The 27,026-nt window shown below is 42.1% G+C and overlaps 1 protein-coding gene across 1 annotated transcript in view; it reads right to left on the reverse strand.

The window, feature by feature from the left end:
* Nucleotides 1–25,438, reverse strand: part of LOC133583834 (bis(5'-adenosyl)-triphosphatase-like) — a 282,505-nt gene extending 257,067 nt beyond the window's left edge. The window contains exon 1 of the mRNA XM_061937675.2: nucleotides 25,389–25,438. The gene's annotated coding sequence lies outside the window, so the exon portion shown is untranslated. The remainder of the gene's footprint in view (nucleotides 1–25,388) is intronic.
* Nucleotides 25,439–27,026: the final 1,588 nt, after the last annotated feature.

A 27,026-nucleotide genomic window follows, 5' to 3' on the forward strand; every position in this document is an offset into this window, starting at 1 on the left:
CGACCCGACCTCGGATAAGCGGAAGAAGATGGATGGATGGATGGAAGTATTAAAAAGAAAATGTACCAAACCTTACCAGACGAAAGAAAATACATGTTGCAAGAAGTACTTTTTTTATATAGAATATATGTTAATGTGAATATCACCGGTGCTCAACTTTACAGATTTTATGTTCTACTCTTCCTTTGTTCAATAGCTCATATTGCCTACTTTGTCTATAATAATAAGGATCCATCACCTCCAGTCCAGAACCAACCATGAAATCAATTGCTATTGTTAAAATAAAAAAAAAATAAAAAAAAGACAGTGTTTTTTTCACTTTGTACTGTAATGACACATTTTAAGGGGACTCGGAAATGCACAGAAGCATAGCGAGAGGCAGAACATTACCCAGGGGGTGACTTTTTTATGCATTACAGGTCATTATATGAGAGGCCTGAGAGCCACTCAGCCACCATTAACTAAGACGAGGGCCCGGCAGGGAGGGCTATTTCCTGTCAGCAAGTAATGGGAGAAATATGGATGTATATGTTTGATGATGGTTTCAGATGTACCATGTTTGGAAATCACTTTAACAATGAATGAATGTATAATGCACAGCACGGAAGAGTTATAAAGTGTTTATTCTTTGCTAACATTCTGAGTGTTGAATTTGACATTTATAATGTAAAAAGACTATTGCAGCCAAGAAAGTTATTTATATCGAAAAAAACTGCAGGAAAAAAGTCTGAAGATGCAATTAAAGCACTTTCTCAAAGGAAATTAACTCCATCTTTAGAGACTTTTACAGAAACTTGTATACACCCCAGATTGACCCATCTCTTTCAGACATTGAGACATTTCTCAATGGTATAGACTTACCTAAATTGAATACAAGGCAGGTATCAAATTTAGATCTTGCTATTTCTGTAGGCGAACTACACGATGCTCTTCAACAGATGCCAAACAATAAAGCACCAGGGCCTGATGGGTTCCCTGTGGAGTTCTACAAAACATTCTGGTCACTGCTAGCTCCGATATTTACGAAAATGGCTTTAGAGATTAAAGAAAACTCATTCCTTCCTCCAAATATGAACTCTGCCACGATCAGTCTCTTGCTAAAACCTGATAAAGACCCAACACTTCCATCCAGTTACCGGCCAATCTCCCTGATTAATGCTGATCTTAAAATTATCTGCAAAGTATTAGCTCAAAGATTAGAAAAAGTCACTCCATATATAGTACATCCTGATCAAACAGGTTTCATCAAAGAGAGACAATCGTCCAACAATGTTCGCCGTCTACTCAATGTGATAGACTATTCTGTTATTCATAATCTAAAAACAGCTGTTGTTTCATTAGATGCTGAAAAAGCATTTGATAGAGTGAACTGGAATTTTCTTCTAGCTACTCTACAGAAATTTGGATTTGGAGACTCATTTATAGAATGGATTAAGGTCCTATATAGTTTTCCTACAGCTTCGGTTAGAACGAACAGCCAAATATCTCCAAGGTTTAATCTTATGAGGGGCACAAGGCAAGGGTGTCCACTTTCTCCGTCACTGTTTGCTATATTTATTGAACCTCTTGCAACCGCTATTCGACAGCATGCAAATATTAAAGGCATCCATACCGCAACCGTTCATCATAAAATAAGCCTTTATGCTGATGATGTATTACTTTTCTTACAAAATCCACATTCTTCTCTTCAAGATACAATCTCACTTATCAATAAATTCAGTTCTATTTCAGATTACTCCATCAACTGGTCCAAATCTACTGTGTTACCAATTAATTTTGACTTTCAGAGCACCTCATCGATTCCACTGCATAAAGGGAACATTAAATACCTGGGAATCAATATTTCCTCCACATTGTCAGATCTGAATCGCTTGAATTACTCCCCAATCTTAAAATCGATTGAGGATGATCTGGCGCGTTGGAAAACACTGCCAATCTCACTTATGGGAAGGGTTTCTACCGTGAAAATGATGGTCTTGCCTAGGGTTAATTATCTATTTTCAATGATTCCAACCAAACCTTCTCAAATCTGGTTTAAGTCACTAGACTCACACATCAATCAGTTTCTTTGGAAGAGTAAACCAGCACGAATCAGCCTTAAAACTTTACAAAAACCCAAAGAACATGGGGGTCTAGAACTCCCAAACTTTTCCTATTATTTCCTTGCAAATAAACTACAATATATATTAAAATGGATCAATCCCACTTTATTAGATAGTTTATGGTTAGAGATTGAACAATCACTTAGCCAGGAGATCCCAATTTCTAACTTGCCCTTTATTAGCCAAATTCTCCGAAAACACAACTGCTTTAAAAGTATTAATATACGCACTACCTTAACAGCTTGGTGGGAGTTTTTGAAAATAACTGGGTCCCCGCTCACTCCATGCCAATTTGCGCCTATTTGGAATAATCCTGATTTTCTTTTAAACAAGAAGCCATTGAACTTTCCAACATGGTATGATAAGGGAGTCGGATGCCTTGGGGATATCATCAATGCAAACAGTTTTATCTCTTTTAAAAGTTTAATAACACAATATGCAATCAATCCTAATAAATTTCTAGAATATATACAAATCAAATCTGTAATCAGCGCAAGATTCAACAAAACAACATGGGAAAGTAATCCTACGACCGTTAAATTCTTCAAAACATCTGCCCCCAAAGCTTTATCCAAATTATATGCTCTCTTATCAAAAATAGATAACACAATAAGTATTCCAACTTCTAAATGGCACTCAGACGTATCAACAAGCTGTGACCCAGAATTCTGGAAACAAATATGCCTCAATACTACTCGTTTGATTAAGAATCCAAATGTACGACTGATTCAGCTCAAAATACTTTACAGAATACATTACACCGGTCTAAGAATGTATAAAATGGGTTTAGCTGACTCTAACATCTGTGTACACTGCTCAGATAATAAGATAGATAATTACTTGCATTCAATGTGGTCCTGTGCTCCCGTGAGTAACTTTTGGCTTGGAGTGTGCGAGAACCTATCATTAGCGTTAGAGATTCCTATTCCCATCTGCCCCGCACTCTGCCTGTTGGGTGATCTCTCCGCAACTGATCTTGATATAAACAAAACATACCTCCTTATAAATGCGTTAGGCATCGCCAAGAAAACTATTCTCATAAATTGGAAATCAAAAAATAATTTATGTATAAACCTTTACAAAAACATTTTATTAGATTATGTAGTTATGGAAAGAATGTCTGCTGAATCAAACCAACAACTGACAGAATTCCGATCTCTTTGGGCACCGCTAATTAATTTTCTGACCTGACTCCCTTGGGGGCCGGGGCTGGGGATCTGTCCCGGGGGTCTTGCTCCGTGGGTGGGGGGTCCTGGGTGCCGGGGGGGCCGTGTGCCGCGGGGTCGGGTGGGCCTGGGGTGTGTTTCCTGGTTCCGGCCTGGCGGGCCGATCCGTGGGTGGTCTGGTGGCTGGGGGTGGGTGGAGGTGCCTGGGCGGGTGTTGGGGTGCGGGTGGGGCTGTGGGCGGCCGCCTTGGGTTGGTTGGGGGGGCTGTCCCTCCCGTGGGTGGTTGGGCGGGGGGTTGCGCCATGGGGCTGGGGTCTTGCCGCTGTCGGGCGGGGGTCGGCTCGTGCCCCTCTGGCTCCGGGTGTCCGTGGGCTTCCTCCTTCCCCTGGGGCGCGGGGCGGGGTCTGCCCGGGGTCTGCCCGGGGTCGCCCTGCGCTGCGGCTGTGCGGGCCTGCCTGGTGCCGGGTTGGGGGGACTGCTTGCCTCCCTTGTTGGGGCCCCGGCGGTGCTGCCCGACTGCCCTGCGGGAGTCCCCCTCCTGTGTTTTACTCTGCCCTTATTTTTTTATTAATTTTATTTATTTATTTTAATTTATTTTATGTGTATATATATATATATATATATATATATATATATATATATATGTATGTATGTGTATGTATGTATATGTATGTATGTATGTATGAATGTATGTATGTATGTATGTATGTGTATGTATGTGTATATATATATATGTATGTGTGTATGTATATATATATATATATATATATATTATTATTATTATTATTATTTTTTTTTTTAATCTATTTAATATATTTAACTTATTCTGTTAAATTATATATGGGTACGCGTGTATGTGGGTGTGTGTACGTTTGTATATATGTATGGTGAAATCTGTATGTATGTAGGTACATATGTATGTGTCGCTGCCCCGGTGTGCATTGCTGATCGCGGCGCCGGGTCTGCTGAGGTGCCGTGGCATGCCGGCTGTGGGCGCAGGGCTGGGCCCTTATGGCTTTTTGCCGGATGGGATGCCTGGTGGGTGGTGGGCGGGGGGGGCCTGGACGTGCGGGAGGGGCTGCGGGGTTTGGTGGCGTTGGGCACTGTTGGCGACCAGGCCTCTTGTTTATTTTTATTTATTTTATTTTATTTAAAGGGTTTATTTTTATTTTATTTTTATTTTTTATTTTTTTTCTTTCTATTTTTTTTTTTTTAATTTTGTATTTATTTATTTATTTATTTATTTATTTATTAATTTTTTGTGTGTGTGTTGTGTATGTATGTGTTTGTGTATACGTGGGCTTATGTATATGTGTGTGGGTGTATTAATGTGTATATATGTGTGGATGTGTATGTTTATATGTATATGCATGCGTGTGTATATGTGTGTATGTGTATGTATATGTATATGCATGTATGTATGTGTATATGAATGTGTAGGTGTGTGCATGGGTGTGGATGTCCGGTGGCTCAATTGGCCTGGCGGTGGATGAGTTGGGGTAGGTGGGTTGGTGGCCTCGGTGGTAGCCGGGGGTGTGCGTTGTTGTGGTTTACGGGGTCGGTCGCTTTTTTGTTTTGGTTTCGGCGGCCGCGGGTGTTTACGCTGCGGACGGGCGGTGGTGGTGATGGTTGCTGCGGTGATACCAGCGGTTGGCATCGCTGTGTTGGGTTGGAGTGGTTGGGGGACTGTGGCTGGTGTCTGTGCGCTTGTGGGGTTGTGGGGCTGGCTGGCGTTGGCTTGCCGGCTGGTTTGGGGGCTGGCGGGCGGACGGGATGCATTGGCTTCTTGCCCCGTTGGGGGGATCCTTCCCCTGGCCGGGACTCGTATGGGCACGTTGCTGTGTGGATGGCCGGGATGCGGTGTTTGCATTGGGCGTGGGGGCTGTGCGGTTTCTCTGCGTTTGGTTGCCTGTATGGGCTCTGCAGGGTTGGGTTGGGGCGGGCGGGGCTGGCTTTGTTTGGCGGGGGGAGGGGCTCGCGTGGCGTCACGTTAAAGTGGTCTGGTGTGGGTCACGGGCTGTGGCGGGGGGTGGCGGCCTCCTGGCCGTAGTTCCTGGTTGTCGGCCGCGTGGACTGGGGGGATGTCCGGGCCCTCTACTCCTCCTACTTATAGCGCACACAGTCACACATATATAGGACTTTGGGGATTGTCCTGCGGGGAGGCATGGCGGGGGGTTGAGGATGCCTCCAATGGGGCTCCAGTCCTCCTGTCTTGTCCCCTGCTCGTCCATCCCTCAATCTTAGCTGCATATTAGACACTTAGGATTTGGGGGGCTTGGTTTGGTTGGGACCCACCATGACCTTGATGTCCCCCAATTTTAATCGCATTATTAGTTCCCACAAGCATACATATCTCACTCACGCTACAGTACACACATCAATAGGGACTGGAGGTCGGCTGTAACGGCTGACCTCCTAATTTTAACTACACAGTAGACACTCTGGGGGCCTTGTACACATGCATGGGGGGTTTGGGGTTCGGCGCACCCCTCATTGCCTCGTCGGCCGGGGGGACTGCGGTCTGGTGGCCTGCCAGGCTTTTATTCATTTATTATTGTTATATTTTATTTTTTATTTTTAATGTATTTATTATTTTTATTTTTATTATTTACTTATTTTTATTTTATTTTATTTTTTAAATTTTATTTTTTATTTTATTTTATTTTTTTATTTTTTATTTTTTTAATCTTATTATTTATTTGTGTGTGGCGTCGCGCGGGTCTCACTTCCTGTTGGATGGGGTCCGTGCCCGTGTGGCCCGACCTTGCGCTGTGGGGTCTCTGTTGGTGACTTGGTGTGGTGGCGGCGCAGCCCCCGTGTCTGGTCTGGATGCTGTGTCTCGGTTGTTTGGGCGGTGGTGTGTTTGTGCGGGTTTGGGTTGGGGTGGGGGGCCTTTTGGTTGGGGGGGTTGTTGGTGTCTCTTGTTTGCGTGTTGGCGTTCGGGCTGACCGGCGGGCTGGCGCCGGCTGGTCTCCGTGGCCCTGGTGGCGTGTGGTTGCTGGTCGCAGTTTTTTTTTTTTGATCGCTTTGATTTGATTGGCTGGTGCTGGCTGTCTGGGGTTATTGCGGCTGCTGTTTCTGTTGCCGTTTGTTTGTGGTGTGGGCGCCCGTGGCTGCTGGGTCTGGTGCAGGGGTGTGGCTGATGTTGTGACTGATGGCAGCACGCGCGCGGGATGGCTGTCGGGGATGACGAACTGTGTATATGTATGTATATGTGTGTGTATGTATGTATGTTTATATATGTGTATGTGTACATATGTGTATGTATATGTATATATGTGTATGTGTGGGTATGTATACGTGTATGTGTGTATGTGTATGTATATATGTATGTATGTATGTATATTTCTGGGGGTACGCTCTGGGCCTGCCTGTCAGACGGGGGTCGACGCCTCAGGCTACTGCATCCGAACTGCGTGTCTGGAGCTCCTGGGTCCCGCTGTCCATCCCTTCCGGGTGCCCGTCTTGGTTGGGGCCTGTTGGGCCTAGTCCCTGCGTCTGTTGTGGTAGCTTGGTGCTGCAAGGTATTCCGAGGTGCTGCGAGTCGGCCAGTTGCTGGGGTAGTGACCTTGTTTGTCAGCATGTCTGTGATCTTCTTTTAATTCTTTTTTTTTTTAATTAATTAATTAATTAATTTATTTATTTATTTATTTTTTAATATATTTTATTAATATTATTTTTTAATTTTCCCCTCCCTCAGGGGGGGGGGCTCGGCGGGGCGGTTGCTGGTTGTTCCATCTCCATCGTTGGGGTCCCTGCGGGTGGGGTGGGTGGTTCCCGTGGCCCTGTGCCTGGGTGGTCCTGCGGCGGCCGGTTTGGGTGGGGTGGCCGGGGGCTGGCCTCGCCGCGCTCTCCGGGGGTGGGGGGTGGGCTCGTGGGGGCCCGGTTGCCGGTGGGGCGGGGGCGGTCTTCCCGTCCGGTTGCGGGGAGTCTCTGGGTCCCTCGGGCGGGGCGTCTCGCCTTTCTGCCCGTGTGGGGTGTGGTCTCTCGCTGGCTTGGGGTCTGGCTGTCCCCTGCTTTTCTCGTGCCCTGTCCTCTGCCGTGTGCGTCTGTCTGCGGCCTGCTGCTGGCCCTTGTGGGCGGTACGGTGGGTCGGGCTCTGGGGTTCCTGTCGCTGGCCGGCTTGGCTGCGTGGGGGCGGTGGTCCCTGGTTCCCTGGGCACCACGCCTCCTGTTTGTGGGTTGGGCTCTCGGGGGTGATGGGGCCGTGCTCTGGCTCCCACGCACTCTGGGAGTCGATTGTATTGTACATGCAAATTCACATATGCTCACATACGTACATAGGTACCTACGCTCCCACATACATACACAAATACAGTACATATTTACCTACCTAATGTTCGTACATCCACACGCACATTCAATATACAAACATACACATACACATACTGTACATATACATTCACTGTACAAACACATATACACATTCTGTACATATACATTCATTGTACAAACACATATACACATTCTGTACATATACAAGTACATATGCATACTTACACTCATGCACATAATCACGTTTCATCAAACATATATTAACGTTGTTGCCCTAGGGTAAACTGGGTGTAACACATGGCACACTGACAAAGCTTAACCTATTGTGACTATAACAATCTACAAGGTTAATGTAGGTTGCTTCTCTTTCTCCCCCTCCATTTTTCTGCATTCTTTCGTATCTCAAGTTATCATTACGTATATGTATTGTTGCATTTAAACAACTGTATTGTTGATAATAAAGGTAAATTATTGGTATTGTTCATTATCAATAGCGCTATTTCTATTGGTATTTGTATTGATCCATTTGTAGTGTAATAATGCTCATTGTTATTTCTGTATTATTTTTTATTTTTCGCTAACTGCTTATTTGCTATTACTTTTACCATCATATTTGTACATGTCATATTTGCTGATGTTGCTCTATTGTTGTTGTTGTTGTTGTTTGCTGTTGTTGTTTTTGTCTCTCTGTCTAATCCCCCTCTTGTCCCCACAATTTCCCCCTCTGTCTTCTTTTTTTTTCTCTTTCTATCCCCTCCTGCTCCGGCCCGGCTGCACTAAATGATAATATAAATACATTTAATAAAGTCAAATACAAATAAGGCAACAAGAGAAGTATCCTACACTTCTCTTTTGTAAAGTAAATCTGAACAGCCGACATGGGCATCTACATCAACTATATGATTTGCCTGAGAAGCTGGACAGGACATAAAAAAAAAATAAATAAAAAAAATAAAATAAAAAAAATAAAAAATAAAAATAAAAATAAAGCACTTTCTCAAACAAGGATGGAGTTATGTGTCATATTCATACATTAAAATAAAGCATACAATGCATGCGAGTGCTCCGCCTGACTAATCATTTTAGAAATGAGCTTTCACTTGGAAAATGTGTTTGCTTTAAGTTGCAAGCAAATTATTTGGGTACGAGCCAGCTTCAGATACCTTCCCACCACTAACTGCCACAGTGAACCCTGTATGATACACCCAATGTACGGCGTATTAATTAAGAGATGGAGAGCCAGAAATGCATAGCTTTGATTTTCTAACCATTGGTTGAAGAACATGAGTGTGAAGGATATTCAAAGTGTGCGTGTCACCAAGTTGAAAAAGTCTGAAACAGAGAGTCCAAAGAATAGTATAAAGCCTGTCAAGGGCGTTAAAATAATAGATGCAAAATGTTTGTGTTCACATAGTTTTTTGTGTGCGTATGAGAGGTTTCTAACCTGCTGACATTTCAGCCTTCGTCAGAGCTGTTGTAGCTTTCTTGTGTGACGTATCTAAAAACAGTTGACCGGGTCAGAAAAACTTTCAAACTAAACTTCCCCGACGCGACACTTCAGAAAACCACTGTCAGCAACTACAGTTCGCCGCTACATCAGTAAGTGCGAGTTAAAACTCTACTATGCAAAGTGAAAGCCATTTGTCAACAACACCCAGAAACGCCGCTGGCTTCCCTGGGCCCGAGCTCATCTTAAAGTGTTCTGTGGTCTGATGAGTCCGCATTTCAAATAGTTTTTTGGAAACTGTGGATGTCGTGTCCTCCTGACCAAAGAGGCAAAGAACCATGCAGACTGTTATACGCGCAAAGTTCAAAAGCCAGCATCTGTGACGGTATGGGGGTGTATTAGTGCCCAAGGCATGGGTAACTTACACATCTGTGAAGGCACCATTAATGCTGAAAGTTACATACAGGTTTTGGAGCAACATATGTTGCCATTCAAGCAACGTCTTTTTCATGGACGCCCCTGTTTATTTCAGCAAGACAATGCCAAGCAATATTCTGTACGTGTTACAACAGCGTGGCTTCGTAGAAAAAGAGTCCTGGTACTAGACTGGCCTGCCTGTAGTCCAGACCTGTCTCCCATTTAAAATGTGTGGCGCATTATGAAGCATAAAATACGACAACGGAGACCCCCGGGCTGTTGAACAACTTAAGCTGTACATCAAGCAAGAATGGGAAAGAATTCCACCTGAAAAGCTTCAAAAATGGGTCTACTCAGTTCCCAAACATTTACTGGGTGTTGCTAAAAGGAACGGTCATGTAACACAGTGGTAAAAATGCTTTTTTTGCAATGTGTTGCTGCCATTAAATTCTAAGCTATTGATTATTCGAATAAAAAAACCCTATGTTTCTCAGTTTGAACATTAAATATCTTGCCTAAGCCTATTTGGATGACGTTTGGTGGGCCAAATTAAAAGCTTTGGCTAGTCGGTAGTGGCCCGCGGACCGCCAGTTAAATAACACTGGGTTAACCCATACTCGCCGATCATTCTGGCCAACAAAATGGACCACATTCTGAGATCTACACAACTTCTGACATTTATAGTACTTATTTATTCTATTCAGTTAGTACAATATCCACTAGTCCACTGAAACTGCTATCAGAGTTCGTACGAGTGCTTAAAAACCTTGAAAATGCTTGGATTTTAATGTTGTGTTTTCAAGGTTTGAGAAATGCTTGAATTTTAGGTAAAGTGCTTGTAAATGCTTGGAAATGTTCATCATATTTCTCGGCAGTCTGACTCAATAGGCTAATTGTAAAATGGAAAAAAATAAAATAAGTTTCCTTAAAAATGAAAGCTACACGCTTGATCTGTTGGCTTTGCACGAGAACTTTGATTAGGTTGTTCTCATGCCAGAGCCGTATATACGGCTCTGTGTCGCCCCCAAGAGGACAGTGGTGCATCGGTCCATCATGCTGGGAGGTTGTCGTTTTAATGAACATTGGATGGAAAATGACAAATACAAACTTTAGATAAAACGTGGACCAAATCCACGTGTAGCCTGCTGCAAAGTATGCAAAAAGGAAATCCAGCTTTTCGCAATGGGAGAGTCGGCTCTCTCGAGTCATATGAAAGGTAAGCCACAGAGATAACTAGCCCTACAAGTTAACTAACGTTAGCTATAGTCTTCTTTTCTAACCTTTTCGTACATGCTAGACCTAAACTGTGAAATCAGCGCTAGATTACATGTTAATTACGGACAGTTATTACGAGCTATGAAAGGAAAAAAGCGAGCGTTTGTCAGATTTGTTATTATAGCCACAGTTATAAGGCTAGATATGCTTAATGAAAGGTGACTGAGGTGTTGTGAAACAAAGTAAATATTTTCATTTAATTTATTATCCTTATATTAATGTGGAACAGTTTTGTTAATAAATGAGTGAAATTGTGAGGGTGCATGTATTTATATCACATTATGCAGTTTACAAGCACAAATACGGTGTCAATCAATCCCTGCTGTTCGATGTCATTGAGTGCTGTAAGTAAGAAAAAGAACAAGAAATTTGAAAAACAACACAAATGGAGACACGTTTGCAAACACCAATGACATTGAAAAGTTTACAGAAACATTGCTTCATTTTCTATGCCCCATTTAGTTAAAGGGGAACATTATCACAATTTCAGAATTGTTAAAACCATTAAAAATCAGTTCCCAGTGGCTTATTATATTTTTCGAAGTTTTTTTCAAAATTTCACCCATCACGCAATATCCCTAAAAAAAAGCTTCAAAGTGCCTGATTTTAACCATCGTTATATACACCCGTCCATTTTCCTGTGACGTCACATAGTGAAGCCAACACAAACAAACATGGCGGAAAGAACAGCAAGCTATAGCGACATTAGCTCGGATTCAGACTCGGATTTCAGCGGCTTAAGCGATTCAACAGATTACGAATGTATTGAAACGGATGGTTGTAGTGTGGAGGCAGGTAGCGGAAACGAAATTGAAGAAGAAACTGAAACTATTGAGCCATATCGGTTTGAACCGTATGCAAGCGAAACCGACGAAAACGACACGACAGCCAGCGACACGGGAGAAAGCGAGGACGAATTCGGCGATCGCCTTCTAACCAACGATTGGTATGTGTTTGTTTGGCATTAAAGGAAACTAACAACTATGAACTAGGTTTACAGCATATTAAATACATTTGGCAACAACATGCACTTTGAGAGTGCAGACAGCCCAATTTTCATCAATTAATATATTCTGTAGACATACCCTCATCCGCGCTTTTTTCCTGAAAGCTGATCTGTCCAGTTTTGGAGTTGATGTCAGCAGGCCAGGGAAGCTAGGGTCGATAGGGGGTTTAGCTCGCTCGTCTGCGGGAACAAACTGCCGCCATTGCTTGCCGTGCTACCGAGGTCCTTTGTCCCTGAATTGCTCACACACTGCGGCAGATTCAATGGGGGTCTGGCGGCAGATTTCTTTGACTTTATCGTTGGAAATGCATCTGCTTTGAGTGTCGCAGGATATCCACACATTCTTGCCATCTCTGTCGTAGCATAGCTTTTGTCGGTAAAGTGTGCGGAACAAACGTCCAATTTCTTGCCACTTTCGCATCTTTGGGCCACTGGTGCAACTTGAATCCGTCCCTGTTCGTGTTGTTACACCCTCCGACAACACACCGACGAGGCATGATGTCTCCAAGGTACAGAAAACAGTCGAAAAAATGGAAAATAACAGAGCTGATTCGACTCGGTGTTTGAGAAAATGGCGGATTGCTTCCCGATGTGACGCCACGTTGTGACGTCATCGCTCCGAGAGCGAATATTAGAAAGGCGTTTGATTCGCCAAAATTCACCCATTTAGAGTTCGGAAATCGGTTAAAAAAATATATGGTCTTTTTTCTGCAACATCAAGGTATATATTGACGCTTACATAGGTTTGGTGATAATGTTCCCCTTTATTGATAACTGCTGGTTCAATGTTAGGCTTAGGTTTTTAGCAGATTGTCCATATTTTTCCTACAGGCAGCATTTGGTGACCTCAAACAACAAGGCTATGGACTGATTCACACTGGTTTTCGCCTTTTGAAGGGTACTGGGAAAACTGGAAAATTGATCTAGAAAGTCCTTATAAAGTGCTTGAATTTGGCCATGGAAACGGTGTACAAACTGCTTTGTTTTTTGAAAAAAAAATAGCATTTCAGAGATAGATTCGAAAAAGGCATTCGACTCTGTTGACCACCAGGTTTTGCTTGCTAAATAAACCCTGTTTAATTTGTCTGCACAAGCCATGATATGGTTTGAATAACTAATGATAAAACAGGAACGAATGCCTGATAGTCAATGGTGTCACAGTTCAGGTGAGAAGTACAATGACAACATGGCTGGTGTGTTCGGTCACAGAAGACTGTGACCGAATTCCTGAGCTTGCATCGCATGACAAACACCACCTAGAAATTGACCTAGCATGTAATGGCTCATTACAAATTCCTGGACGCAGTACAAGTCTGACAGCAAAGTGTTTAACCGACCGGCAAAGAACACTGAATAGTTCCTGGACTTTAAACAACATCTGGCAAATGACCTGCTGAACAACCGAGGACCAGTAGATGACAGCAAGCGGAGCAAAGTACAGTATGAGCCGCCATTCAAAAAGAGGATTTCACAACCAGATGCATCGTTATGAAAATAAAAGGGCCACGTTGGTTGACGTTCGAAATGTTATGAGATGTTAGAGACGGTTCTGCGGTCATGCCCACAGGTGCCAAAATCAAGACTACATACATGCAACCATTCCAATCTCAAAATGTCCAAATCATTTAGGACTCCTTTACTATAGACTGCACACAAGGTTTTCTTTTTTTTTTGTCCTGTCATGTGAGACAACAAAGACCACTTTGTGACAAATGATGATCCAGAACCATATCTGTTTGAACCTGACTATTCAGAGGATTAACTGCACATTTTAGAAGCTGCGTGATAAGCATGACAAGCAAGTAACAGTATTGCTAAGTGCTGAAGAAGAAATACAAACTACAAACCTAATAAAACAATCACTAACTGTACAATGTCTGCTCCCACAGGGATGCCCCGTTTAGTTGAATAATTAATCATAATTCTCATGCAGGTATAAAAAAAAGAAAAGGTGGCGCATATTTTCATTGCTTTCCCACCATCTCTGGGTCTAAGTCGAACGTCAAAGTTGAGCAACTTTCTCGGTTTATGGCCACAACCTTCTACTATCAAAGTGAGAGGCATGATTTAAAATCTACAATTAACTTTCATCAACTCAGCGGTAATGCAGCAGCTCACCGGCTCAGTATGTCAATTGCTGCACAAACTAGTTAGTTTCTCTGCATTAGCGCTTATAATAGCCATATCGCTAATACTTGGTTGATTTTCTGGTCACGAAATATACATAAAGTTTTGTTGGCGGTTTCTGTATGTTTTTAGAGGGCTTTAAGGGTGCAACATATTACTCCCATTAGTTGTAATGTTAGCTACTTGCCGCATATTACAAATTATAATGCATAAAAAAACAAAGACATATGTGTTCTTGTCTTACATCGGGAGTGTGAATGGTAGGCATAATTCCACAAAAAGAGCAATGTCCCTTTAAGTTCAAGACGGTACGTTTGTAAGTTGTATATGTGTAACTGTTGCTACTAATAATTATTATAATTTGTTTTATTTCTCTAAAAACAGAATAATAAGTTAAGTTCATAAAAGGGAATTCATATCAAAATGCATAAAAGTTCATAAGTAGGCTATATATATATATATATCTACGTTAAAGATGGAAGGAAGGACTTGAAAAGATATGGTCTCATACTTACGTGTCTATGCTCAAGAGCCATACACATTGAAGTCGTCGATGATATGACAACTGAAGCGTTCATCGACGCTTTAAGAACATTCATTGCCATAAGAGGAAATGTTCGTCAGCTAAGATGCGACCAAGGCACCAATTTTGTTGGTGCAAGGAGAGAGTTTGCTGAAGTCATGACAGGAATGGATCAAGAAAGAGTGAAGGCTCTCGGATGCGAGTTTCTTATGAACCCTCCAGCGGCTAGTCACATGGGCGGCATATGGGAGAGGCAAATTAGAACTATAAGAAGTGTTCTTACGGCTGTTCTCGACCAGTCGGCGCCAAGGCTTGACAGTACCTCACTACGAACAGTACTGTATGAGGTCATGGCCATCATTAACAGTAGACCACTTACTGCTGAATACTTAAATGACCCATCCGGACCTGAACCTTTAACCCCAAACGATATACTCACGATGAAGTCAACAATAATACTGCCCCCACCTGGAGAATTCGTCAGAGAAGATTTGTACCTTAAGAAGAGGTGGCGTCGAGTCCAGTATTTGGCCAATGAGTTTTGAACCCGTTGGAAAAAGGAATATCTTTAGAATCTACAATCAAAGCAAAAGTGGCACAAGAACAGAAGGAACTTGAAGGTCAATGACATCGTCCTTCTGAAAGACGACCTGGCACCACGCAATGAATGGAAGCTGGCCAGAATCACCGATGTCTACCCAGGGTCAGATGGTAGGGTGAGGAAACTAAAACTGATGGTTAGTCAAACCACATTTGATAAAAAGGGAAAGCCCACAACTAAAACCGTGTTTCTTGACAGACCTGTACAGAAGGTGATTATTCTGCTTGAAGCAGAGTGAGTTTAAGCTTCATGTTTTTGCTTGAGTGCAATTTCATTGTAAATAAATAAGAACAGAAGAAGTTTATTTTGAAGTTAAACATGTTTCTAAAGAAGTCCCACATTAAGGTTTGTGTGATTTGGTGAGAGTGTAACTGTTGCTACTAATAATTATTATAATTTGTTTTATTTCTCTAAAAACAGAATAATAAGTTAAGTTCATAAAAGGGAATTCAAATCAAAATGCATAAAAGTTCATAAGAAGGCTATATTTAAGTTACTATGGTTAAAAATGTAATTTCATGCCTTTTTGTTAAGTTTGTGGGCATACTTTTATTTTGAAGTGTGCAGGCCAACGAGTTTTCACTGTAACTCCCTCCAAATAGCACAGACACAATGGCTTTCTTGAACTGGTGAATTTGAAGGGAAAGGAAGCCTTCAAATAAATCAGTTCAAGAAAGCCATTGTGTCTGTGCTATTTGGAGGGAGTTACAATATGTTTAAATCCAATTAAAACAACATGGAAACAGACGATTTTGTTCTAAAGTGATAGCAAAAAAAAAAACACCTGACCTAGTTTTCCAGACTAAGGAACAAACTGCACTTCAAGATGTTCAATATTTTGTAAAGTGCAATTTTGTCGATTGATACTCGAGAAGTTATTTCGGTAACACTTTAGTATGGGGAAAACATATTCACCATTAATTAGTTGCTTATTAACATGCAAATTAGTAACATACTGGCTCTTAATTAGTCATCATTAAGTACTTATTAATGCCTTATTCTGCATGGCCTTATTATACAACCAGTAAGCCATTAACTAAGAGTCTTCCCTCAATAACCTCAGAATTATTGCTTATTAGTAACCCCAACCCTTACATGTTCCCCTAGTGTCCAAATAACTCTAAATTAAGTCTTTGGGTGAATATGTTCCCCATTCTAAAGTGTTACTTTTATTTTATGTCATGTTTTGGCTGTGTATGCTTTTATATAGGGGCCTCCCGATCTGATATCGGTCCGGTATCAGAAAGAAAAAAAAATACAAATATGGGACTAAATTTGCTTGCATGTAGAATCTCCAATAAAAGTGCTTTGAAACAAGCAATCCTGCGGCGTTGTTATATCGTTAATATCAGATTGGGACACTCCTACTTTGAACAAACTGATTTAGATCAATAACTATTGGGATCTGGGTTCTAGTTTGACAAGTGGTAATAGTTAACTTTAATGCTTTTGCCATACAACCAGATTCATTACCTAATTAATGGCTCCAGTATAGACTTCTCATTGATGAAGTTGCAATATTGCTGTGCTATTGGGAATAAATAGTTTATGTTTTTAAATTAATTGATGACCAACAAAAATGGCACACGACTGTTGTGAAAAAAGCAGATCTTCAAGTTTAACCCATTATTTTGACCATGTTAAGAAAATAGAATGGCCTTAACTATAAAAAAAAAAAAACTGTTTTGATTGCTTATTAAAACCACCAAACTGGCGCGCACAAGAGGTGGGAAAATGATAGATCATTCGATCTATCGAAATTAGAAGGTGGTGTCTCGATCATCGATTATCAGTGATTTTTTTATGGACAAATGTCCAAACATTGATTATTTACCTAAGTTAAATAAACTAATACAGACAGGTTCTAAAATACTGCATAAAAGCTCATTTTCTCTAAATATTAGTTATAGGTTTGGCTCTAACTAACCAAGAGAGAATATTCTTTTAACGTTATGTGTTAGCTGGGTTAGTGCGGACACACGGACGAGGGAGGAGGAGGGGACACGCTATTTTAGCCATTACCTTTGAATGTCAAGTAGTGAAACAAGAAAATAATATATACTTTGTACACCTCAACCAAAGGCTAAAAGGAACTGTGTTACAGCAGAGAGTTACCGTCCAGAGGAAATTATCAAGTCGAATCAGGCGAGACAATAACGTGAGTCGGTGCATAGAAGCTTTGAGAAAGAGAAATCCACAGAAAATCGGGAGATGTTGAATGAGGTTAAACGTCAGCTGTTCAACACCTCTGACAGGATTAAAGGGTGAAGTTGATGGGCAAGGTGAGGAAGGTGGAGGCACAGCATGGCGAGCGACAATATAAGGAGTCATATAAGGTCATATATGAGATAAGTGGGCAAAAAAAAAGACAAGGGAGGGACAGCTGGCAGGCAGCAGTCCAGGCAAGAGACTGGTCTTAATGGTTCACCCACTTCCGGGACCTCCTTGAAGCACAACCAGAAGTGGAGGGAGCAGACGAGATAATAATTCCAGTCCTCATGAATGTCGACATTGACAATGGCCTCTTTTACAGCCATGGAGTTTGACAAAGTAAATTCCACATTCAAGCAGGGAAATAGCATTGGGCGGGAAGGCATTACCCAGAGGTCCTTGGGACCTGTGGCTTAGTTGACATTGTATTGGAGATCTGCAGCCTGGCTGATAGAAAACATCAAACCTGATACATGGTCCCACTTCAACATCATCCTGGTGCCATAGTATGTAGGTCTGTCTAAACTAGAAAACTATCGTGATATTAGCCTGACAAGCAAAAATATTCAAACGCATGATATTAAACCGGATTTGGGTTGCTATTGATCCTCACCTGAGGGACAACAAAAACAGCTTCAGAAAAGGAATGGCGATTGCATATCTTATCTTGGCTTTAAGGAGAATCCAAGAGGGGGTACAGGAGAACAACCTCAGAGCAGTCCTCGGGTTCATTGATTTCAAAAAAGCTTGTGACGTAATAAGCAGAAACACAATGGTGAAAACCCTCAAGGCTTACAGCATCCTCCCTAAGCTCCTACAGGCCATAGAGGCCATGCACAAGAACACGAGAGCCAAGATGAAGACACCAGACGGAGACACTAAGGAGTTTGTCATTCAGACAGGTGTGCTGCATGGTGACCCATTTCTCTTTTCATAGCCCGGCAGCAGGATCTTGGCATCACAATAACACCTCGGACGTCAAAAATAAATCCTGCTGTAATACTACCAGACATGGACTATGCAAATGACATTTGCCTGTAATATGACCTATTAGAAGAGGTACAAGGGCTCTTGAACAAAGTAGATGCAGAATGTGCCAGGGTCAGTCTCAGGCTAAATGCAAAGAAAACTGAGGTCTTTATTTACAACATCTCCCTAAACCATCCACCTCTTAAAACAGCAGGAGGTAATGCTCTGGCAAAAGACAGTGACTTCAAGTACCTAGGGTCCTGGGTCAAGTCATCAGAACAGGACATTAAGACAAGGAAAACACTTGCATGGAGAGCTCTGAATGGCATGTATAGTGTGTGAAAATCCAATCTCCCTTGACACATCAAGATTAGCTTCTTCCAAGCATCAATGGAGTATGTACACCTCTATGGCTGTGAAACCTGAACCCTGAAACCCCATGATGAATGATGTGGTGTTGCAATAGCAATCTACTACCAAGAAGGACCTCTCAGAGTTGCTGGATGCTGGTCCGGAGCAAAGACTGGTGGGAGAGAGTTGTTTTGAAATAATTTTGCGACCGAGAATGGAAAGAAAACTTTCAAATGTATTAAAGTTCATTCAATAAGCTTTGTGGATTGATAAGAGTTTTGAGTCCTAAGGAAAATCATGTTTGAGCCCTCATACCACTCCAGATGATGGTTGCCATGGTTCTGTACAAGCTTGCCAGTTATGCGAAATACAGAATTATTACTAATCAATTTGGAGTGCACAAATGGAAAGGAGGCTATCTTTGTTTGGATGTCTAGCAGATATTGGTCTCCTTCGTTTATCGGTAAGTGCAGGGCAGCTGAGTGGATTCAGTGATGTCCTGACCAAAATAAGTCCAAAATGGCTCTCTGGATGGTCATGACCAGGGCCACAGGTGGAGTTATGGCCATGGGTTTGTGCCAAAGAGTGGAAGTGACTAAGTTATTGACAACCAAAACTCTACCCCTAGCTACTGTATTTGAGGCAGCAATTTCCATTTGCACAACATCACACACACTTTCGCCTCCACCCCGTCCTAGTTATTTTCACTAAAATAACCTTTCTCCCAAAGAAAACCTAAACATTAAAGCCCTTTTTTCCCCATTGAAGACCATTCACTCACCAACCAAAAATGCCTTGCTCTTTGCCCAGTTAACTTTAGCAGCTTTAGACTTTTCATACAGACTGAGAGCCTTTTGTAGGCAGTAGACATCTTAATGATTTCCTGCAAGTACACTGTCATCATCTGCGTATGCTGTGATCTTGGGTGGATAATGGGGATCTACGGCTGTGCCTGGCCTGACCAACTCTGCCAGTCTTTCCGGAACAGTACATACAAGAGATTCTATGGCCAGGCTGTATAGATGACCAGAGATCGGACAGCCCTGTCTGATGCCACACTGCACAGCTATTGCCTGCTAAGCAGAGGTGGGTAGTAACGCGCTACATTTACTCCGTTACATCTAGTTGAGTAACTTTTGGGATGAATTGTACTTCTCAGAGTAGTTTTATGCAACATACTTTTACTTTTACTTGAGTATATTTATAGAGAAGAAACGCTACTTTTACTCCGCACCATTTATCTACATTCAGCTCGCTACTCGCTACTGATTTTTAGCCATCTGTTAATGCACGCTTTGTTTGTTTTGGTTTGTCAGACAGACCTTCAAAGTAGGATCTATCGCATGCCTGCGTTTTACCAATCAAATACAGTCACTGGTGACGTTTGACTCCGTTTCACCAATCAAATGCAGTCACTGGTGACGTTTGACTCCATTTCACCAATCAAACAGAGCCAGGCGGTCACATGATTAACAAGCTTAAGCTTACATGAACTCAAGGTCAAATTTGAGGAAGCACATTGCTAAGTAACGTTAGTAGATATTTTGGCTGTCACCGTAGGCTGATATTAGCTTCCCTGCTATGAATCACTGTCAAATGTACATTGTGTGGGGACATTTATTAACACATTGCAGCCTTATAGACACACACACACACACACACACGCATGCATAGAAACACCAATCAGTGTGTTCCCAGGTGCAGCCCACACCTATCAATTTATGGTTTGCATAAAGGCTAACTTTTTATTTTCCTTTGTAATCTCTGCCTACTGAGCCTATTGTGCTGGTAAGTTGTTGTGGCTCAATTTGCCTTAATTTTTTTATGTTAATGTATTATTATTCAATATATATTATTGTTTTAGTTGCTTAAGAGATATTAATGGCTCTGAATTTGCTCATTGCTATTGTTATGTTTTTGTGCATTATTTGTTGCCGTCATCATTAAACGAACAGGTTACTCATCAGTTACTCAGTACTTGAGTTGTTTTTTCACAACATACTTTTTACTTTTACTCAAGTAAATATTTGGGTCACTACTCCTTACTTTTACTTGAGTAATAAATCTCTAATGTAACAGTACTCTTACTTGAGTACAATTTCTGGCTACTCTACCCACCTCTGCTGCTAAGTTATTTTTCAACTTATAAAAAGCATTGCGCTCCCTTGTAGAGCAAACCTATCCAACCTTAAACTTTTGCCAAACCCAAATGCTCTAAGTGCAGAAAACAAATATTCATGGTCTACACAGTCAAAAGCTTTGTCTTGGTCCAATTAAATAATGCCAAAATTTAAATCAAAACAATTTTAGATGTCTATCAGTTCTCTCACACAAAACATTTTGTCTATTATGGCCCTATCTGAAATGCAGTAGGATTGATCGCTATATTTAGTTCTGTATAGTTTCAATGCATTTTTTGAGTCTGTTAGATTAGACTCTGAAAACAATGTGGTAAACTGAACATAAAAGGGCTACCGGTCTCCAGTTTTTGAGGAGTGTAGATCCACCTTTTTCGGGAACAGAGCTAAGACTACACGCTGACATTAAACAGGGAGCATTTCTACTTCCAAGCACTCGAGAGAGACACGTTGCAGCTCAGGTCTGACATACTTCCAGAAGTGCTAATAAATATTTGTGGTGAGACCATCAATGCCATGTGCTTTCCCAGTTGCTATCTTGCCTATAGCTGCTGTTAGTTCTTTCAAGGTCAGCTCTGAGTCTAGAGACTACCTCTCATCAAGGGACAACTAGGGAAAAACCATCAAGAAGACGCATTCTGCTGTCCAGATTGCATTACTCCGACCCAAACAAGCGAGAGTAATAGTCCACAGCAAGTTTGATCGTCTGGTCTTGGTTCTGCTCAGGCAGTCTGAGGCAGGTCATCTGTCCCTCCCGAGCCAGTCTTGACCAGACTAGCGCCCCCTTCACCCTTTCTTGAAAAAAGGTGTCCTAGGCTTGTTGCTTCTCCTGGAGAAGCCTTTCTGCATCTTGAGTAAGACCCTCGTGCAGATCTGACTGAATATTTTTAATGTCCTTCTCAAGGGTTCTTATGGCTGCCTCAACCTTAAAGGGGAACATTATCACAATTTCAGAAGGGTTAAAACCATTAAAAATCAGTTCCCAGTGGCTTATTTTATTTTTCGAAGTTTTTTTAAAATTTTTACCCATCACGCAATATCCCTAAAAAAAGCTTCAAAGTGCCTGATTTTAACCATCGTTATATACACCCGTCCATTTTCCTGTGACGTCACATAGTGATGCCAACTCAAACAAACATGGCGCATAGAACAGCAAGCTATAGCGACATTAGCTCGGATTCAGACTCGGATTTCAGAGGCTTAAGCGATTCAACAGATTACGCATGTATTGAAACGGATGGTTGTAGTGTGGAGGCAGGTAGCGAAAACGAAATTGAAGAAGAAACTGAAGCTATTGAGCCATATCGGTTTGAACCGTATGCAAGCGAAACCGACGAAAACGACACGACAGCCAGCGAATTCGGCGATCGCCTTCTAACCAACGATTGGTATGTGTTTGTTTGGCATTAAAGGAAACTAACAACTATGAACTAGGTTTACAGCATATGAAATACATTTGGCAACAACATGCACTTTGAGAGTGCAGACAGCCCAATTGTCATCAATTAATATATTCTGTAGACATACCTTCATCCGCGCTCTTTTCCTGAAAGCTGATCTGTCCAGTTTTGGAGTTGATGTCAGCAGGCCAGGGAAGCTAGGGTCGATAGTCTTCTCTTGATCATCTTCGGTGGCATAAAGGACGGTGTGAGCCAAGACATCCAGGGGGTTTAGCTCGCTCGTCTGCGGGAACAAACTGCCGCCATTGCTTGCCGTGCTACCGAGGTCCTTTATCCCTGAATTGCTCACACACTCCGGCAGATTCAATGGGGGTCTGGCGGCAGATTTCTTTGACTTTATCGTTGGAAATGCATCTGCTTTGAATGTCGCAGGATATCCACACATTCTTGCCATCTGTCGTAGCATAGCTTTCGTCGGTAAAGTGTGCGGAACAAACGTCCAATTTCTTGCCACTTTCGCATCTTTGTGCCACTGGTGCAACTTGAATCCGTCCCTGTTCGAGTTGTTACACCCTCCGACAACACACCGACGAGGCATGATGTCTTCAAGGTACGGAAAACATTCGAAAAAACGGAAAATAACTGATTTGACTCGGTGTTTGTAATGTGTTTGAGAAAATGGCGGATTCCTTCCCGGTGTGACGTCACAACGTGACGTCATCGCTCCAAGAGCGAATAATAGAAAGGCGTTTAATTCGCCAAAATTCACCCATTTAGAGTTCGGAAATCGGTTAAAAAAATATATTGTCTTTTTTCCGCAACATCAAGGTATATATTGACGCTTACATAGGTCTGGTGATAATGTTCCCCTTTAACAGTTCTGAATAAGGCATGCTGCTGGCAGAGAGTTTCTATGTTGGTTTTCCCCACCTCCCACCAACGTTTCAAAGCAGCGAAAAAAAACAACAACCTTATATTACCATTGTTCCCAGAAGGCTATACAATTCTTGTAAAAAGAAACATCTTGTAAAAGTTTGTTTTCAAAAGACCGACTTGATGTCAGGTAAAAGAATATCTACGGTGACAACGTGGTGATCTGTGTGTATGTTGGGGCTTGCTAGGTTCGCGTTAAGTGAACTAGAGATGTAGCAATGGTCCAACATCGCTGCATTCACCCTGTTGTTGGTGACTTTTATCCATGTATATTGCCTGGTCTGTGTATGTTTGGTCCTCCAAGCGTCCAAAAGATCTAATGTGCCTGTCAGATGACCTTACGTCTGTGCTGAATGGGGGTTGGGCTCCCCACCTGTCCTGTCTAAACTGGGTTAAAGTTAAAGTACCACTGATAGTCACACACACACTAGGTGTGGTGAAATTATCTTCTGCATTTCACCTATCCACTTGTTCCACCCCCTGGGAGGTGAGGGGAGAAGTGAGCAGCAGCGGTGGCCGTGCTCGGGAATCATTTTGGTGATTTAACCCCCAATTCCAACCCTTGATGCTGAGTGTCAAGCAGGGAGGTCATTTGTATAGTCTTTGGTCCCATTTTTATAGTCTTTGGTATGAACTCACGACCTACCGATCTTAGGGCGGACACTCTTACCACATCTAACGTGCAATTGAACTTATTTTGGTGAAATGAGCAGTTTGATCTGTCCCATGACATGTAGCGTAGATGTTAGCCTCCCACCGAACCCTCAAATCTGTGTCATCTGCCATTGGCGCGTGTGTCTCCTGCAAAAACAGCACATTTGTCTTTTTGTGAGACAGGACCTCAGAAAAGAGCTGTTTTTTTTTCCTTCTATCCCTGCCTCCATTGATGTTTAGTGTTGCTACTTCAAGACTAACCATGATGTGAAGGAATGACAGAACAGACAAGTGCACTCGAGAAAGAAAACCGTAGAGTTGAAGAAAAGCCAGGTGCTGCATGATCAGTTATAATTGCAAGCAATCTAACCGCCTTTTCTCTTTCCTGAGAGCTGCCAGGTGTTTATCAAGGCGGCAGCACCTTCTCTCATTAAGCATGTCAGTTCATACCATCCGTTTCCTACTGTTTGGATACTCACAGATCTCAAATATGTATTTGTGTCCTTGAAATGGTCTCCCACTTTTATAGACTTTCTAAAAGTGTCATCAAGAAACGGGTTTATTTCACTTAATGAGTACAAGTTAGACTTACTGCTAATAATCACATCACTCAAAGTTAGTGTCAAATTCCCTATCATAACTGGTCATTTGGCTTTGAACATCATTTAAAACTCCTCTAGTGTCCTCAGATATGAGCACATTCATTGTAGGGCAGCTTGGTCTCTTGCAGCCACATGACAAGTTCCTGCTGTTGGGGCCTTATATAGACACTCATTTACTGCACATTCATGTAATCATGCTTTGACCTATGGCAGGGGTGTCAAACTCAAATACAGAGTGGGCCAAAATTTAAAACTGAACAAAGCCACGGGCCAAGGTTGAACAAATTAACCTTTTAATTAGGGACCCAAACAAGTTTTGCATTGAATATTGAATAACTTTATAGTGACATGCAAAATCGAGTTTCAAATAATAATAATAATAATTAAAAAATATCAATGGCATATCAAATACAATTTAAATAAAAATGTAATGCCTCTTTTCTATTTGCAGCCTTCTGAGGTAAATATCAACATTAACTTTTTCCAAAGGCTAAAAATTTTGAAAATAAAATAATAAATAAACCAACCATTCAGGACTTTAAACTGCTCAGTTTGCAACACACTGATCTAATCTGATGTGCCCAAGCCAGATACCTGCCATCTTTTCTTGGATGCTAGTTCATTAATGTCGGGGCTCAGGCTTTGAGCTGAGGCATCTTTCATTATCGAACAAAGTTGTTCATCAGTCATTATACCTCGTATTCCACCTGGACCACAGTCTTGGGGGCGTGCTTTAAAGGCACTGCGTTTATCGTCCTCCACGAGCTGTCGTCACATCTGCTTTTCATCCATTCCAACAACGTGCCGGCCCGATCACAAAACATGTGCGACTTCAGCACGCACACACGTAAATGCAACGCATACTTGGCCAACAGCGATACAGGTTACGCTGACGGTGCCCGTATAAATAACTTCAACACTGTTAGAAATATGCGCCACACTGTGAATCCACACCAAACAAGAATGACAAACACATTCCGGGAGAACATCCACACCGTAACACAACATAAACACAGCAAAACAAATACCCAGAATCCCATGCAGCCCTAACTCTTCCGGGCTGCAATCTACACCCCCGCTACCACCAACCCCCCCCCCGTGCATCTGTTGAGGCGGGCGGGGTTGGGGGGGGGGCAGGGTTTGGTGGTAGCGGGGGTGTACTTTTAAGTGCACAGTGTGCTGGCAACATACCTGACAAGATGACTTCTTGGTGGAGTTGTTCAGAATGCTGCAGCGCTCTACTTGCCTGTGGAAAGAGAAAGTAAGGGTATCATTTTTGGGATGTTTTTATAATGTGAAGGGGCAAAGCTGAGCATCAATATGCAGCTTGATGTCAAGCCCTGACCATCTTCTCCATACCTCGAACGTGACCTCACAATCTCACGAGTAATCAAAAAAGTGACTATATGGGTGATTACACAAGAAGAACTGCTGATTAAAGCTTGGGACTCAGAGCACAGAAGTTGCCTTCTTAGACATCACCAATGGCTTTCTTACTGCAGTGGACTCAGGACTAATCTCTATCCTCATCCTCTTGGACCTGAGTGCAGCCTTTGACATCAATCTTCCTCAATAGACTGGCATCACAAGCACTTAGCCATTCTGCAGTCATCATAGGTGTACCTCAGAGATCTGTTGTGGGGCCCTTATCGTCGACCTCCTACCCCTTGGCTCTATCGTCAATACAATCTAATGCAATCCACTTTATTTATATAGATCTGCAATTTCCTAAAAAATCAATCAATAAACCTGCTATGCTTCTTTCATTTTTGCAATATTAACCAACACCGCCTCGCTCTAACTGTCCACGCTGCTTGCATTCTTGTTCACAGTCTGGTCGCCACCCACATCGATTACTGCAACTCCCTCCTCTTCGGGGTCCCCCAGAAGTGCCTCCATAACTCTGTTGCCAGGATCAAACCCGGAACCCCTCGTTCCATCACTTCATGCCCATCCTACAGAAACGTTGACGATTAGACGGTGGTTTTGTGCGTTTGAGCGTTGCTCAGAGACGAATGCCATCGCCGAAAATTATGGAGGAAGTTCCGGGCATTGGATAAAGTTGGAGTTTTAATGACATTCACACTTTACTTAAATCAATAACGGAGCAGCATCTTCTCATCCGGAAACAAAAACACAGGAAATGTGTCAGACAAATCTAATAACTAAAGTTCCTTGGGTGAATAATCTAAACTCACTACACCGGTATGTTTTAGCGCTTTCATGGCGAGTTAACTGACGGATATAAGAACTTTACACTACTTTATATTAGAAATGTTAACAGCGGAGGATATTTTCAACGGAACATATACAATGTTGGTGTTGTTTACTTGAGTCATATTGCCGTTGCTCACTAGTGCAAAACCGTCCGACAGGAACTCTCTAATAACTAAAGTTCCGTGGGTGAATAACGTAAACTCACTACACCGGTATGTTTTAGCGCTTTCATAGCGAGATATAAGTTAGAACATAATGCTACGTTATATTAGAAATGGCAACAGTGAAAGATGAATGTCACATAACAAAAAGATAGAGACAAATAAGAAGCTTATCGACTACGGCATCGGCACGGACTACAGTGGCGGACTTAAGCACATTTTCAGGACTTATGCAGATTTCAAATACACATCAGCAAGTAACAGAAGGTAAGAAAAGTTGGTTTTGCATAATATTGTGAAACAAAACGCCAGATAATATGTCTGCTAATGGGTGGCATTTTGCGGTCCTTATACACACACCATAGTAATACTTGTATCTCTGACTATGGTAGCCATAATGGGCCGACAATCCATCAAGCAATGCGGCTTCAAAGTCATACTAAAACATTTT

Source organism: Nerophis lumbriciformis, linkage group LG03 (genome assembly GCF_033978685.3).
Source record: "Nerophis lumbriciformis linkage group LG03, RoL_Nlum_v2.1, whole genome shotgun sequence".
NCBI classification, from domain to species: domain Eukaryota; kingdom Metazoa; phylum Chordata; class Actinopteri; order Syngnathiformes; family Syngnathidae; genus Nerophis; species Nerophis lumbriciformis.